The 14,454-nt window shown below is 39.6% G+C and overlaps 1 pseudogene; it reads left to right on the forward strand.

The window, feature by feature from the left end:
• The first annotated feature begins 1,385 nt into the window (after positions 1-1,385).
• On the forward strand, positions 1,386-1,856 carry LOC103292470 (60S ribosomal protein L29-like; annotated as a pseudogene).
• Positions 1,857-14,454: the final 12,598 nt, after the last annotated feature.

A 14,454-nucleotide genomic window follows, 5' to 3' on the forward strand; every position in this document is an offset into this window, starting at 1 on the left:
TTAGTAAATATTTTGAATGTCGTTTCAATTTATGTGCAATATCACATATTTTCCTATCATTGAACTCTGTATTCCTCTAAGTAAAATGAGACCCAGCTGGAGAGGAGTTGTACACCACTCTGTTAAGGATTGCATTTTTTATGTATGAACAACCACAAAAATGTATGAACCGACTTCCTCTTTCTTTGTTAAGAAAAGCCAGAAAGCTTTGTGAATGCTTCTTACCTGTTTCTCACTTAAGTAAAGCCAGCCTTTATTAACTTTTGTTGTTCTAGCCAAAGGGTGCTCTGACAAAGGGAAGGGGGATGTCCTCAGTCCTGTTCCCCTGAAAGTCATCAGTCCTGTTCCCCTAAAAGTCATCAGTCTGGTTCCCCTAAAAGTCATCAGTCTGGTTCCCCTAAAAGTCATCAGTCCGGTTCCCCTAAAAGTCATCAGTTCGGTTCCCCTAAATTAGTTCTTCACTTAGAAACACTAGATTAGTATGAAATTTACATAAAATAATTTTATCACTTCAAAATCTTCCTTTGTGAATTATTGTGAGATAACAATATTAACACAAAGAGCTAGTTTCAACTATTTTGAAAATATTTCATAATATAACTTTTTAATGTACCTATAAACAATTTATGTATCTTCTACCTTATCACATGTGAAATAAATATCTATTTCCTACTAGCAATAGGATATTTGTTTTTGTTTAATAAATGAATTTATTAAATTTAAGGATAGATAGATAATCTCCCAAAAATCTTACAAAAAGATTTTTCTTTTTAATAATATACCTTTGGAAATTATTTTCTTCTTTCCCTACTTCTGTACTTGTTAACAATAAATGACATAACGAGTGGGTTTAGTGGGCACCAGTGGGGCATGTCTACTACTTTCATTGAGGTTGCTTGGGAGACATAATACCTTTTCACCTCTGTGTAAAGGTTGTGTTTTATCCTTATCATCCTAGAGAAGAAGTTTTAAAAGTGTGTTATCGAAATTCCTGAGAGACCCTAAGAGGTCTTTGAGGTCATAATAATACTAAGATGCCATTTGCTTTTTTACTTTCATTCTCCTATGAGTATGCAGTGGAGTTTTGCAGGGGCCACATGTAGTATGCTATTGTGTCAGTTTGACTGCAGAACACAGAGAGGAGAATCCAGCTGTCTTCTATTAAGCCAGTCATTAAAGGTATTTGTGAAAATGTAAAACAATAACATTCTAAATATATTAATATGTAATGAGTTATTATTATTAACATATAGAGTTTATTACTGTGGCTTAAAGTGAATGAATGAATCAATATTTTCAACATTTCCCTTTAATTTCTAATTTGGTAAATATCTATAGAAATGAACCACATTAAAAATATCATTCTTTTGGATTTTGGTGCAGATATGGCCAAGTCCAAGAACCATACCACGCACAACCAGTCCCCAAAATGGCACAGAAATAGCATCAAAAAACCCTGATCACAAAGGTACGAATCTCTTAAGAGGGTGGAGCCCAAGTTCCTGAGGAACATGCACTTTGCCAGGAAGCATAAGGAAGGCCTGTAGATGATAGAGGCCATGAGGGCACATGCTGAGGCTATCAAGGCCCCCATAAAGCGCAAGGAGGTCAAGCCCAAGGTCCCAAAGTGAGGCAGCCGAAAACTCAGTCTACTTGCCTATATCTCTCACCTCAAGCTTGGGAAACATGCTTGTGCCCACATCACCACGGGTTTCAGGCTCTGCCGGCCAGAGTCCAAGGCCAAAGCTCAAACTAAACCCCAGGCTGCAGCTCCAGCTCCAGCTCCAGCTCAGGCTCAGACTCCAACTCTGGCTTAGGTTCCCATAGGTGCCCAGGTCCCCACAAAAGCTCCATAGTAGAGGCCTTTGTCTGTTGATCTGAGGACAGAAGGACTGGTGTAACCCCTGGGCTGCTGTCTACATGGAGCTAGTGTCCACCTGTGTTATTTGTACAAATAAACCTGAGGCAGGATCTGTCAAAAAGTAGTTTATTTGTTCTCTTCTTATAATAATAGATTCTAAGACAAAAATGTTTGAGAACTTCTCTCCTAAATTAGTAAGCCAGTGAATCTCATAACCCATATAGCTTTGCTGTTCTAGTAGCTAAAACAGTAACTTAACCAAATGGCCAAGATATCGCTTAATGCTGCACTGATGCCCAACTAAGCATCTGAATAAGTTTTATATGGTAAAATATCACATACAAGGGACATGTTAGGTACAGAGAAAACTAGACTGTAGCTAAAATAATTTGTGGTGATTAATCTACTCAACTGAATCTAAATTAAGAGACCAAAGATAATTTCTACTTTGGTTATAACCAGGAAAAGCATAAGCCCAGTCATTCTTGAATATTTGTACTGATAATCCCATAACATCTCCCTTGCTTTGCTGGCTTGGACAAAATTGAGTGACTTAGCAAATGGAGATTTCACTGCAATTTGAGAACTGTGATAAAGCTGGGTTGGCTTATCTTGTCCACACTTCTCTCTACTTGTTCTGTCCAGATCTTGACCTCTGGTTCTGCCAAGTCTTGCTCACCCCCTGGTTTACAAACTTATATTGGATGTTTTGGAATATGAAATATTATTTCTCCTTCCAAGACAGTATAAGTTTGTAACCAACACACACAAACTCTGTTTACATATTCAAATGAGAGGACTTAATTTTTAAAATATTATTTCAAAGAGGATTAGATTTTTATCTTTAGTCTACCAGTAGAGTTTTCTGAGAACTAGATGGAATAGATTTTAAAAGATCATGCTTGAGAAGATCATATGAATCTGATGAGAAGACAGGAAATTTTAAATTTCTGAGGGGAAAAAAAACAATTTTTTCTCTACTTAGTTATAAGATGAGAAAAATTTCTAAAGGATGGATACAATTATATAGTGAAAATGATTCTCAAATCAAGAGAGTAGTCAGAGATCATACACTTCTTTAAAGCTAAAGCTGTGGACCTAAAAGATTGCTTGAAGCAGTTACTTTGAAATAGTAATAATCCATTGGATTCACCTTTAAGGGGAAAAGTATTCTTTAAGGCATTTGTAAGCTTGGTGTCAGAATAAGAAAGGTCAGTGGTTGACAAACTTTTAAAGCAGTGTTACATACATCACATAGTTTTTACAAAAAAACAAAAAAAGGCACCTGTTTGGCTTCTTTTGATGTGGAAAAAAATCTTTGATTCTCTCTGGCACTAGTTTTTCTTTTCAAAAGAATATTGCCTGAGTGAAATTCTTAAACTTCTTCTTTCTCACTTTATTCTTTGAAATGGTTCTTTACATGTTAAAAGTGATCCCATACAATTATATGCGGTTGCAGCCTTGTATGACCCTGAACAAAGAACCCACTAACCTAATCCTGGTCGCCTGACCCAGAGAAACTTTGAGATAATAAATGTATGTTATTTTGATCCTTTAAGTTTGTGGTAATTTGTCACATAGCAATAGATTGCTAATAGTCTAGGTATAAGAAACATTTCTAGACCAAAATTTGAATGCATCGTTTTAAGATATTTTATTTAATTGCTCCCATTAAATTATTATTGTTAAAAAAAGTTAATATTCTGCATATCCCTAGAGAACTTGCTGCAAATTACTAGCCTATGCTTATGAATGAAGACTGAGGATGGATTGGATTTTAACACCACATACTAAAACACTATCACATCAAATTTCTATACTTTTGCTACCAGGAATTTTTGTATCTTCCCATGCAATGTGCTGCTCTAGGGGTTTTTGGTCATATTTTAAAAAAGAGAAAGGAGATAGAGTAAAAATAATTAATGAACTCTGGCTGATGAGATTAAGCCAGTATAAAATACATAAAACTTGTACATAAAATTCATACTGTTGGAACTAGGTCAACTGACCAGGGTGAGTGGGGGAAAAGTACATATTCAGTGTGTGTATTGCTGTCATTAAGAAAAAATGCACGTCCTATCAATTAAGACTTTATTTTAAAGGGAATATCTATATTCAGCATATTAGAAATGAATAACTTTGATTAGAAATGGAGATGCTATAGATTTTATTCTTTAGGGAAAACAAAATTTGGTATGCACAACTGCTATGAAGGAGGAATTGGATTGCTTTAAAGCTAGTGATAAATATTTATGGAAATAATCTAGACAGATAAGAAAATAACCAGTTTGGGTATATAAGCTTTTTCTCTTGATTTTAGAAGGGATTATTTTACTAATGTGTTTAGAATTTTTTTAAAAATCGTGAACCACAGTTAAACAAATAAATACAAAGTTGGTAAGTACTGGAATTAAAAATTGTGTTGAAACTCTCTTGAGCTCTGAAGATAATCCAGACCCTTAAAAATGTAGCTCTTTCTAGGAGGCCTGGTGTTCTGTCAATAGTCAATAGCTGCAGTCTGGTTTTGGTTTTAACAAATATAGATTTTTATTTATTTCTTTATTTTTAAATATATTTTATTGATTTTTTACAGAGAGGAAGGGAGAGGGAGAGAGAGTTAGAAACATCAATGAGAGAGAAACATCAATCAGCTGCCTCCTGCATACCCCCTATAGGGGATGTGCCCACAACCAAGGTATATGCCCTTGACCAAATCAAACCTGGGAGCCTTGAGTCTGCAGGCTGACGCTCTACCCACTGAGCCAAACTGGTTAGGGCCAAATATAGATTTTTAAAGTTCTTATTTAATTGCCCAGTGGAATTTTCTTTCTTTTCAACTTCCAAGGTGTATTCCTGAGGTTCTGTAAAGTCCCCCTACAGGTTTAGTTCATGACTACCTGTAAAAAAGGCTTTAGTAAATCTTTTAAGACTATGAGAAGCATGGCCCCTTAGCTGCTGCTCTCCTTTTGACTTTGTGCCCTAACTTCAGAGGGCTCTGAAATCCTGGCTGCACGTTTACTAATCTTAGGGGGTTTCTTAGAATCTCCTATCTATATTTTCCTGCTGTCCATTATTAGAGCAATGCTGTGAAAATTAAGTGAGACACTCCATGTAAAGTACATAGGACTAGAATATTCCACGTAGTCTATACTCATCTATAATAATAAAAGCATAATATGCTAATTAGATCGGACAGCCGAACGACCTTCTGGACGTCATTCCAGACAGAGCCGCCATGGCGGGGGCTGAGGCAGAGGCTGTTAGGGGTGATCAGGCAGGCAGGCGAGCAGTTAGGGGCGATCAGGCAGGCAGGCAGAGTGGTTAGGGACAATCAGGCAGGCAGGCGAGTGGTTAGGAGCCAGTGGAGATCGGGCCTAAACCAGCAGTCGGACATCCCCTGAGGTGTCTCGGATTGCGAGAGAGTGCAGGCCGGGCTGAGCGACCCTCCCCATCCCATGCACGGATTTTGTGCACCAGGCCTCTAGTTGGTAATAATAGTGGTGTTTCAACAACTAGGTACTATTGCCAACTTTTCTAGGGCCAAACCTAATTCTCAGTATTGTTTCTTTTTGCCTTGGTTCCCTGGCTGTATGTTGTGATTTGTGGAGCATCCTGCTTCCTGACATTTTGCTATTGAGTCTTCCTTAGACTGTCTGCCTTTCCTTTGATTGCCTAAAGTTGTGTTCAATCTCAATTCCTTACCATGGGCCTATGAATATGTCTACTTAGGGGTTTCTTAGGCATCTTCAGTACTTATATTCTATCCTCAATATTGTCTCTAATTGACCTAGTGTAACAGATAATTTATTGGATTGTATGTCAAATATCTTCAGTTTTAAAACTTGTCTATGCTGCCAATAAACTCCCTGTTTTTAAATGAATGATTCCCAGCTTTGGCTAGACATTAGAATTATCTATGGAGCTTGTCGAATATTAAAAATGTAGGGACCATTAACCCAGAAATTTTAATAACTCTGGAATATGCCCAAGATTATGGGTTTTTATTGTTGTTTGTTTTAAAATATATTTATAGGAGATACTGATAAACAGCCAGGGATCAAAATAACTTCCGCATTTACTTAAAATTCATTAAGACTCCCATGTTCTTTCCAGAGAAATACTGAACTCCTGTGTGACCAGAGAGATGATGATGATGATGATGATGATGATTATCCTACCTAATAATAGACAAATATGCAAATTGACCGTACCTTTGCTATGCCCACGATTGGCCAGGAGGCGCGGGGGGACGGGACTCGGGGTGGCCGGGGTGGCCGATTGGGCCAGTGGGACACTGAGCTCGTGTCGCCAGCGGCAGCTCGAGCTCAGCGTCTGTGCCTTGGCTGTGCTGCGGCACAGAAGGGGCCTCTGGGGCAGTGAGCTCATGTTCCACCATGGACCATCAAAAGCGTGGGAGCTGGGTGCCTGTCCGCTCAGGCACCAGGCCTTTCAGAAGCCTCCGCCATGCTGGAGGCTTCTGAAAGGCCTGGTGCACCAGTGGACAGGCACCCAGCTCCCCCGTGATCGAAAGCGAAAGTGTGTAGGGGACCCTACACGTGCATGATTCAATCATACACTGGGCCTCTAGTATATAGATAGATAGATTGATAGATTGATAGATAGATAGATAGATAGATAGATAGATAGATAGATAGATCATCAGAGAGAGATGACATGGAACCCACCGCCATCTGTTCACATAGCAAAGTGCTTCTTTCTCGAGTGCCTCAGGATCTCGGGTTTTAAATGAGTGTAACCTGCCCAGAAACTGCCAGCACAGCATCTTGTTTCTCCACTCGCAGTGACAGCCTGCAGGGTCCAGAGCTCCATGAACACAGCCGAACTCCACATGCTGCAAGAACAGATTTTCTTTGAATTGACTCCTTTAACTTGACCAAACAGATTTTGGGTGACAATTGTTGCATTTTCTTTTCTTTCCTATAATAGTTAAATTTTCTCACTCCCCTTTAGGCAGTGAGTTCCTTTTTTTGGGGGGGGGGGAGGGGTGTGAAGGAACAGTGGTTATACTTTCAAATGAAATTATTCAGTCTCACTTTTGTTGACTCTTCTCAGAATCCTTTTGAGAAATAAATGGTGGCATTGAAAGTCTGCTTCCACTTCATCAACCACAGGTTACTGAATCCTAAAAAGGCCCTTTGAAATGCAGCTATGTCTTGGGGCAGCTAATTTCTGTATTTTGGTGTATTCTGAGTATGAGAAAAAATGATATTATTCAAGGTACTCATTTCAAGAAATGCCAGAAAACAAATGCTTCTCATACCTTTATTTTCAAGCTTTGTCATTTGTGAACTGGTGAAGAAAAGCTGACAAGCAGAGCTCTGAATGCCAAGAGAGAACACCCTGAGTCTTCCACACAGACTGTTACTGCCACTAGAGAAAGAATTTTGACCAGAGGCAAAACCAAAAGAAGTCCTTTCTCACTCTGAATTATAAAACTTTCCCTGTATTCCTTTCTTTACAGACTATCATCAACGGTTTTATATTAGAAAAATCAGCAGAGATCTGTGCAATTCTCCTTTCCATAGTACCAGATAAATTGAGTTCTTTAAACTGTGCCAGTGTTTTTCTCATCTGTCACTAAATATTGTTTAAATACTTCCAGTGGGTGAGGAAACTTCACCTAATAATTCTATTATGCTGTACTGTAGGGAAGGAAACAAAAAAAAAAAAATAGAATGAAGAGAAACTAACCAGTGTTTTAATTTAACCTCTGATAAAAGCAGAGCTAGGCAACCATACACCATACTAGTTCTTTTTAATATATCCCTTTCTTAAAGGAAGGTGTATGCATCCAGATTGGTTTCACATCCATCAATTTTATATCAAGTATTCCCACCAATCTAGCACAGGCACCGAGACTCTAAGTTTAATAGTCAGAGAGACCTGAGTTCAAATCATGTCTTTGTAAATTCCTAGTTATCTGATGGTGGGCAAGTTAACTTATCTCCTGGTCCCCATGTCTACATGGGTTAAAATAGTTAAAATATATACTTAAGGGAGTTGCTGTGGGGCTGAAATTAGATAAGGCATGGAAACAGCATGTCACTGTTCCAGGCCCAGTAAAAACTGTAGCTTATTATCCTAAGCTGTATTTAAGTAAAACAAAAATTATTTATGATACATTAGCAGCCACTAATTTAGAAATATTTTCTTTGAATTGAGTGGAATTATTTAAATCAAAATTTGCCCACTTAAAAGAAAATATCAGTGTGCCATTCACTCAACAAATATTTGTAACACACCTACTAATTATCATTGAACTTTAATGTATTTTATGGGGTTTACTTATATTTCCAAAATTGGCGTCTTTGAGGGCAGGGATTACATCAAACATGAATACATCTTTTTAAACCCTATCATTAGAATAGTAAACATAACCAAGCTGGTGTGGTTCAGTGGTGGAGCACTGACCCATGAACCAAAAGGTCACTGGTTCAATTGATTCTCGGTCAGGGCACATGCCAGGGTTGTGGGCTAGATCCCCAGCAGAGGGCATGTAGGAGGCAGCTGATCAATGATGTTTCTCTCTCATCAGTGTTTCTTTCTCTCTATCCTTCTCACTTCCTCTCTCTCTAAAGATCAATTTTAAAACTTAAAAAAAGGGTAGAAAACATAGCACATACCCCAAATATATTTGTTGAGCAGTGAATCAATGAATCAATGTAATGTTAACCTCTGGCTGATAGATTAGATAGTGAAGTTTTTAAATTGTGAAAACAATTTTTGGGAATATCTCTTTTGAGACCATATTTACAAATGACAATCAGGAGGTAATAGCTTTTACTGGAAGTGAAAATATGAAGTATTCCATATGCCATGTAGTACAATGTAAATGTAATAGAAAGATCTCCAAGACAACTTTGCCAGAGTTGCTTTGTCCTCTGTTTTGTATGTCTTGATTTAATACTTCAGTTTAGTTACTGCTTTCACAGCAAATAATTTTGAACATAGTTGTCTAGATTTGTCTAATAATATGACTTTACTCTTCCTAAGGCAGCTTTTAGAATAGAAAGGCACAAACCATCTTCATTTATCTTATTAGAAGCATCAAGGTTTTCAAATTATGTTTAGATAGGGCATATTTTCTAGTCTTTTATCTGCAACATTTTCTTTGTTCTGATCATAATACTTATAATGCACTTAGCTTATCCCTTGATAGCAATTCCTCATCATTTTCTTGTTTAGTAAGTACATACTAGTTCTTTTTAATATATCATGAGGGTTACATCTCCCAATTACCAGTGTTTTGAAATGATATATCATATCCTGAGAGTCTAAAGTATTTCAGTATCTATTTCTGCTTAAAAAGGCCCAATGGGGCTCAGGATCTCTCTCTATATATTCTTCCTGAATAGAAACACACACACATACACACAACATTTTCTTTGTTCTGATAATAATACTTAAAAGGCACTTAGCTTATCCCTTAATAGCAATTCCTCAACATTTTCTTGTTTAGAAAGTACATACTAGTTCTCCTATATTTTTTCTTTTATCTATCTATCTATCTATCTATCTATCTATCTATCTATCTATCAATCTATCATCTAATTTTTCCCCAAAAGGAAAAAAGCTATCATAAAAATGGAAATTTCCCAAATGTGTCATTAAAATTGAAGAGGCCAATCTTGAATATGCACTCAAGAAAATCTCAGAAGTATGAATGATTATTGTTCAACGGAGTGTATTCCTCTGATACAGCAATAATCTACCAATCTGCCTTCTAACTCTAATTGTTTGTTTGGATTTTATTTCTCTCTGTAAATGAGGTAATGAGATTTAGAGATTGAAGGGCAGAAATTTAATCGACAGTGTAATAAACAGATGTCTAAAGTAAGGTTTTACAAAATGATGCCACCACTCAGTGGAAATTTCAACTAAATTTAGAATGAATATAAATGGTTACCTTTTACAATATCGATGAAATTTAGTACCCTCTGAGAATTCCTTTCAATCAGTATTAAGCAAAAGATTCTTTTATAAGAAGTGAAGATTAGCAATTATGTTTTGTGATTTCCCAATAGTGCTTTAACATTTCTCTAGTGGGCTAGATGATGTGTCTGCACACTTCAGGGCAAATTCACACAATGTGATTCAAACTGGCTGTGTTTTGTTAGGGCAAAATAGGGCAGGTATTTTTGTAGGCAAAATATATTCTGGTTTAATACCTGCACCATTTTGAAGCAGAAATGCTGCCATTTTTTTGTGTGATAATGCTACTCTAATTCAGGTAATATATTTATTTGGTTATATTTTTATTTCTAGTTGTTTGTAACTTCCTCTAAATACTAGTAATATTAAAGAGTAATATGTTTATATTGTTACTAGAGGCCCAGTGCATGAAATTCGTGCATGGAGGGGGGGTCCCTCAGCCCGGCCTGCACCCTCTCCAATCTGGGACCCCTTGGGGGATGTCCAACTGTCAGTTTAGGCCCAGTAGTCGGACATCCCTCTCACAATCTGGGACTGCTGGGTCCTAACCGCTTGCCTGCCTGACAGCCTGATTGACCCCTAACTGCTCCCCTGCCGGCCTGATTGACACCTAACAGCTCCCCTGCCAGCCTGATTGCCCCCAACTGCCCTCCCCTGCATGCCTGGTTGCACCCAACTGCCCTCCCCTGCCAGCCATCTTGTGGCGATGTCGCGCGAGGGCGTGACACCACCTAGGCTTTTATTTTATAGGATGGTTCAAAATGTGACCACAAAGGATGTTGTCATGAAAACTCTGCCCAATTTAAAAAGTACCATGCTCCAATATGTGGTACAATATCCTTGACACAGTATTACACTGCAGGTTCTTGAGATTTATTAGTAAGGGATTTGAGCTATAGGAATAACTTTGTTCGGGAAGAGAAGAGAACAAATTAGCTAATTTACATGGTTTTTATAGTTTGATCTAAATTTATTTGCATTATTTTTCTTGGTCTTAGTATTTCAATAGACTTTTCAAATATCCTCTATAATAAAACCCTAATATGCAAATCAACCAAACAGTGGAACGATCGGTCGCAATGACGCACACTGACCACCAGGGGGCAGATGCTCAATGCAGGCGCTGCCCCCTGGTGGTCTGTGCGCTCCCACAAGGGGAGCACTGTTCAGCCAGAAGCTGGGCGCATGGCTGGCGAGCACAGTGGTGGTGGTGGGAGCCTCTCCTGCCTCTGTAGCAGGCAGACATCCCCCGAGGGGTCCCAAACTGCGAGAGGGCACAGGCCGGGCTGAGGGGGCACCCCTTAACACCCCCCCCCCCCAGTGCACCAATGTCATGCACCGGGCCTCTAGTAAATATGTATGTATATAAATATATACTTAGATGTTATATATTAATATCATATTATTTATTACTAGGGGCCCAGTGCACGAAATTCGTGGGGAGCAGGCCTAAGCCACAGTCTGGCCTCCCTTTGTGGGAGGCGACCAGGCTGATCAGGGAAAGGCACCAGCCCCAACACCCTGCTGCTGCAGCCACTGCCAGTCACCGCAGCCACCAAGGTGTTTTCATCAACACGGACTCCGGTCCCTTCACCAAGAAAAAATGACAACTTTCTTTAGGCATTTTCAAGATGTGTCTTTCATAGGATATGACATTTCTTTCTTTCTTTCTTTTTTTTTTTTTTTATCCTCACCTGAGGATATGTTTCCATTGATTTTTAGAGAGTGTGGAAGAGAGAGGGAGAGACAGAGAGAAACATCTATGTGAGAGGGACACTTTGATTGGTTGCCTCCTACATGAGCCCTGACCTGGGCCCCAGCCAGGGAGGAGTCTGTAACCTAGGTATATGCCCTTGATCAGAATTGAACCCGGACCCTGTGGTCAGTAGGCCGAGGCTCTATCCACTGAGCCTAACCAGCTAGGGCAGGATATGACATTTCTTAGCCCTCCAGCAGCAGACCTTCCTTTTTTTTTTTCTAGGAGTGTGGTGAAAAAACCCTAGATCACCTTATTGGATTCTTATACCCAAGTTACTAAGAATATTACCAGTGGCATACAGGGAGCTTAGCCAATGAGTGGTCAGAAAAGGTATTTCCTCTGTAGTTCACACCTATCACCTCCCATCTCTGGCTCCACCCCTGTCAAGGCCTAAAGCCTCGGGGACTGGGCAGGGGTCTCCCAGTTCCCTCCAATCGCTGACTCCGCCCCTGCCAAGGCCTAAAGACTTGGGGCCTGGGCAGGGGCCCCCAGTTCCCTCTGGTCTCCGGCTGTGCCCTGGCCCAGGCCCAAAGCCTCTGGCCTAAGCTTGGGGCCTGAGCAGGGGACCCCAGGTTCCTCTGTTCACTGGCGCCACCCCTGTCAAGGCCTAAAGCCTCGGTGCCTGGGCAGGGGCCCCCCAGATCCCTCTGATCGCCGGCTCCGCCCCTGCCAAGGCCCCAAGCCTCTGGCCGAGGCTTGGGTCCTAGGCAGGGGACCTGCAGCTCCTTCTGATCACCCACTCAGCCCCTGCCAGGACTCCCCCCAGCTCCCTCCGATTGCCAGCTCTGCCCCTGCCAGGCCCCGCTCCCCAGCTCCCTCCGATCTTCGGCTCTACCCCTGCCAGGGCTCCCCCAGCTGCCTCCAATTGCCTGGCTCCGCCCCTGCCAAGGCCCCAAGCCTCTGGCCGAGGCTTGGGTCCTGGGCAGGGCCCCCCCAGCTCCATCCGATCACCCAGCTCTACCCCTGCCCAGGAGCCCCCTGGCTCAGGCCCTTCCTGGTTGCTCAGGACCCACCCCAGGCCAACCTCGGAGTGACCTGGGTGCTGAGAAAGTTCCCATGACCTAGGCTGCTGGGTGCCAATGTATGCAAATTAACCTCCATCTTTGTTGGGTTAATTTGTATACTCACTCTGATTGGCTGTGGGCATAGCAGAGGTACGGTCAATTTGCATGTTTGTCTATTATTAGGTATGATTTTAATATTATTATATTACATTTAGTGTGTTTTTTTCCAAATCATCTGATTATTAAAACAGAATTTTACTTTAGGGGCCAAGAGATTTAAAAAGAAGCATGGCTAAATATATCTTATTTGTAATCATTCAATCACATGCATCATTTAAGTTTTATTCTTATGGACCATATTTCTTTTCCATGATAGCAGATCCTCCAATTTTAGAGCCAGATGGCACCTTCTCTTTGGCTTCATTACAGCATTTTTTACTTTGAACAAAAAGCATTTTAAATGATTAAATGATGTATGTCATTGTCTCATTGTACTTCAGGTTTTCACGCCTATCCAGTCCGTAACTGTGGCTCATCTGTGAATTTGGCCAGCTCTGTTCGCCAGAGCTCAGATGAAGGGTGTTGGTGATAGCAGCAGGAATGGCAAGAAAACCATTTGCACTGACCATAATCTTTTCCACATTAACATGACTTCCAGAGACCCAGAATTATTCGTTTTTTTCAGAGGATTCTGTACACAAAACCATAATTGGTTACATTGTAAATTATGGTAGACACTTTTAGATAGTGGTTTTACTTCCAGACAATAAACGCACAATCAGCAAAGCTGTTGCTTGCTGCCTTTGCAATCAGATATTTACCTACTCTTCAGATAAAATACTAGTAAAGTAGACAAAGTCTTCAAATTTAATCAGTTTAAATAGTTTAGCTGTAGGCACTGCCAAAACTGTAAGAAGGTACAGAGAATGACTCTACAAAGTTGTATTGTAACTCCTTGATTATAATTGTTTAAACACTTCAATAAGAATTTAGAGATGTTCTTTATCCCTCCTCTTAAAAGTCCCCTGCCACTATTTATGGCGATATTATGTGTATATACTTTTGATAGGATCCATAGAATTTCCAGTGAATAAATATGGCTGAAATAATCATTGCAAAGGGAATTCCATTTCTTTCTTTCTTTCTTTCTTTCTTTTTTTTTTTTTCTAATCCAGAAAATTTACCATTGTTTCTCAAATAGACATTATTTGGTATTCATCTAATCAGAATTCCCCATTTGGCTTTATTATGTTAAAATAACAAATTACCTTATGCATAAAGCTGGCACAATAGCATTTATGTTTAGTTATAATTTGTTAAAAAGACTCCTTATTGTTTTCCTGATGTTTTATTATATGCATGTGGGATACTGTTGGTTTGAACAACAATGAAAAGCCAATATCACACTCCAGGATCTCGCTGCCTGTAGGAAGGTTAACAATAGATAAAACGCATTTATTCTTGGCAGTCTTTGAAAAGTACCTTGGAGAGTTACTGTAGCATTATGTACTGTAGGCTTCAATGAAAACTAGAGACTAAGGTGTGATTTTCATAGGCTTATTGTATTCAAAATGTATTGTATGTTATTAAAATAGCAAAGCTTTTTATGTTGATATTTGTGAGATCTTTAACAAGATAATACAATAGGGAGAAAAGTCAGTACTGTTACAAGAGAGGTGTAGCTTGCTGACATGCTTACTAGATAAAATCTAGGATCATGAAAATTAATTGGGAAACTGAATTTTAGCAAGACCTATAATGCTGCTGTGTAGCACAGTTTTCTGGACAGTTCCCTGCATGGGCAAAGCCTTGCAATTTAGCAGCATCTGCTTTTATGATGGTTATCCAATAAAACACCCCGGCTTGGCACCTTCTGC

The sequence above is a fragment of the Eptesicus fuscus genome, chromosome 14, assembly GCF_027574615.1.
Source record: "Eptesicus fuscus isolate TK198812 chromosome 14, DD_ASM_mEF_20220401, whole genome shotgun sequence".
NCBI classification, from domain to species: domain Eukaryota; kingdom Metazoa; phylum Chordata; class Mammalia; order Chiroptera; family Vespertilionidae; genus Eptesicus; species Eptesicus fuscus.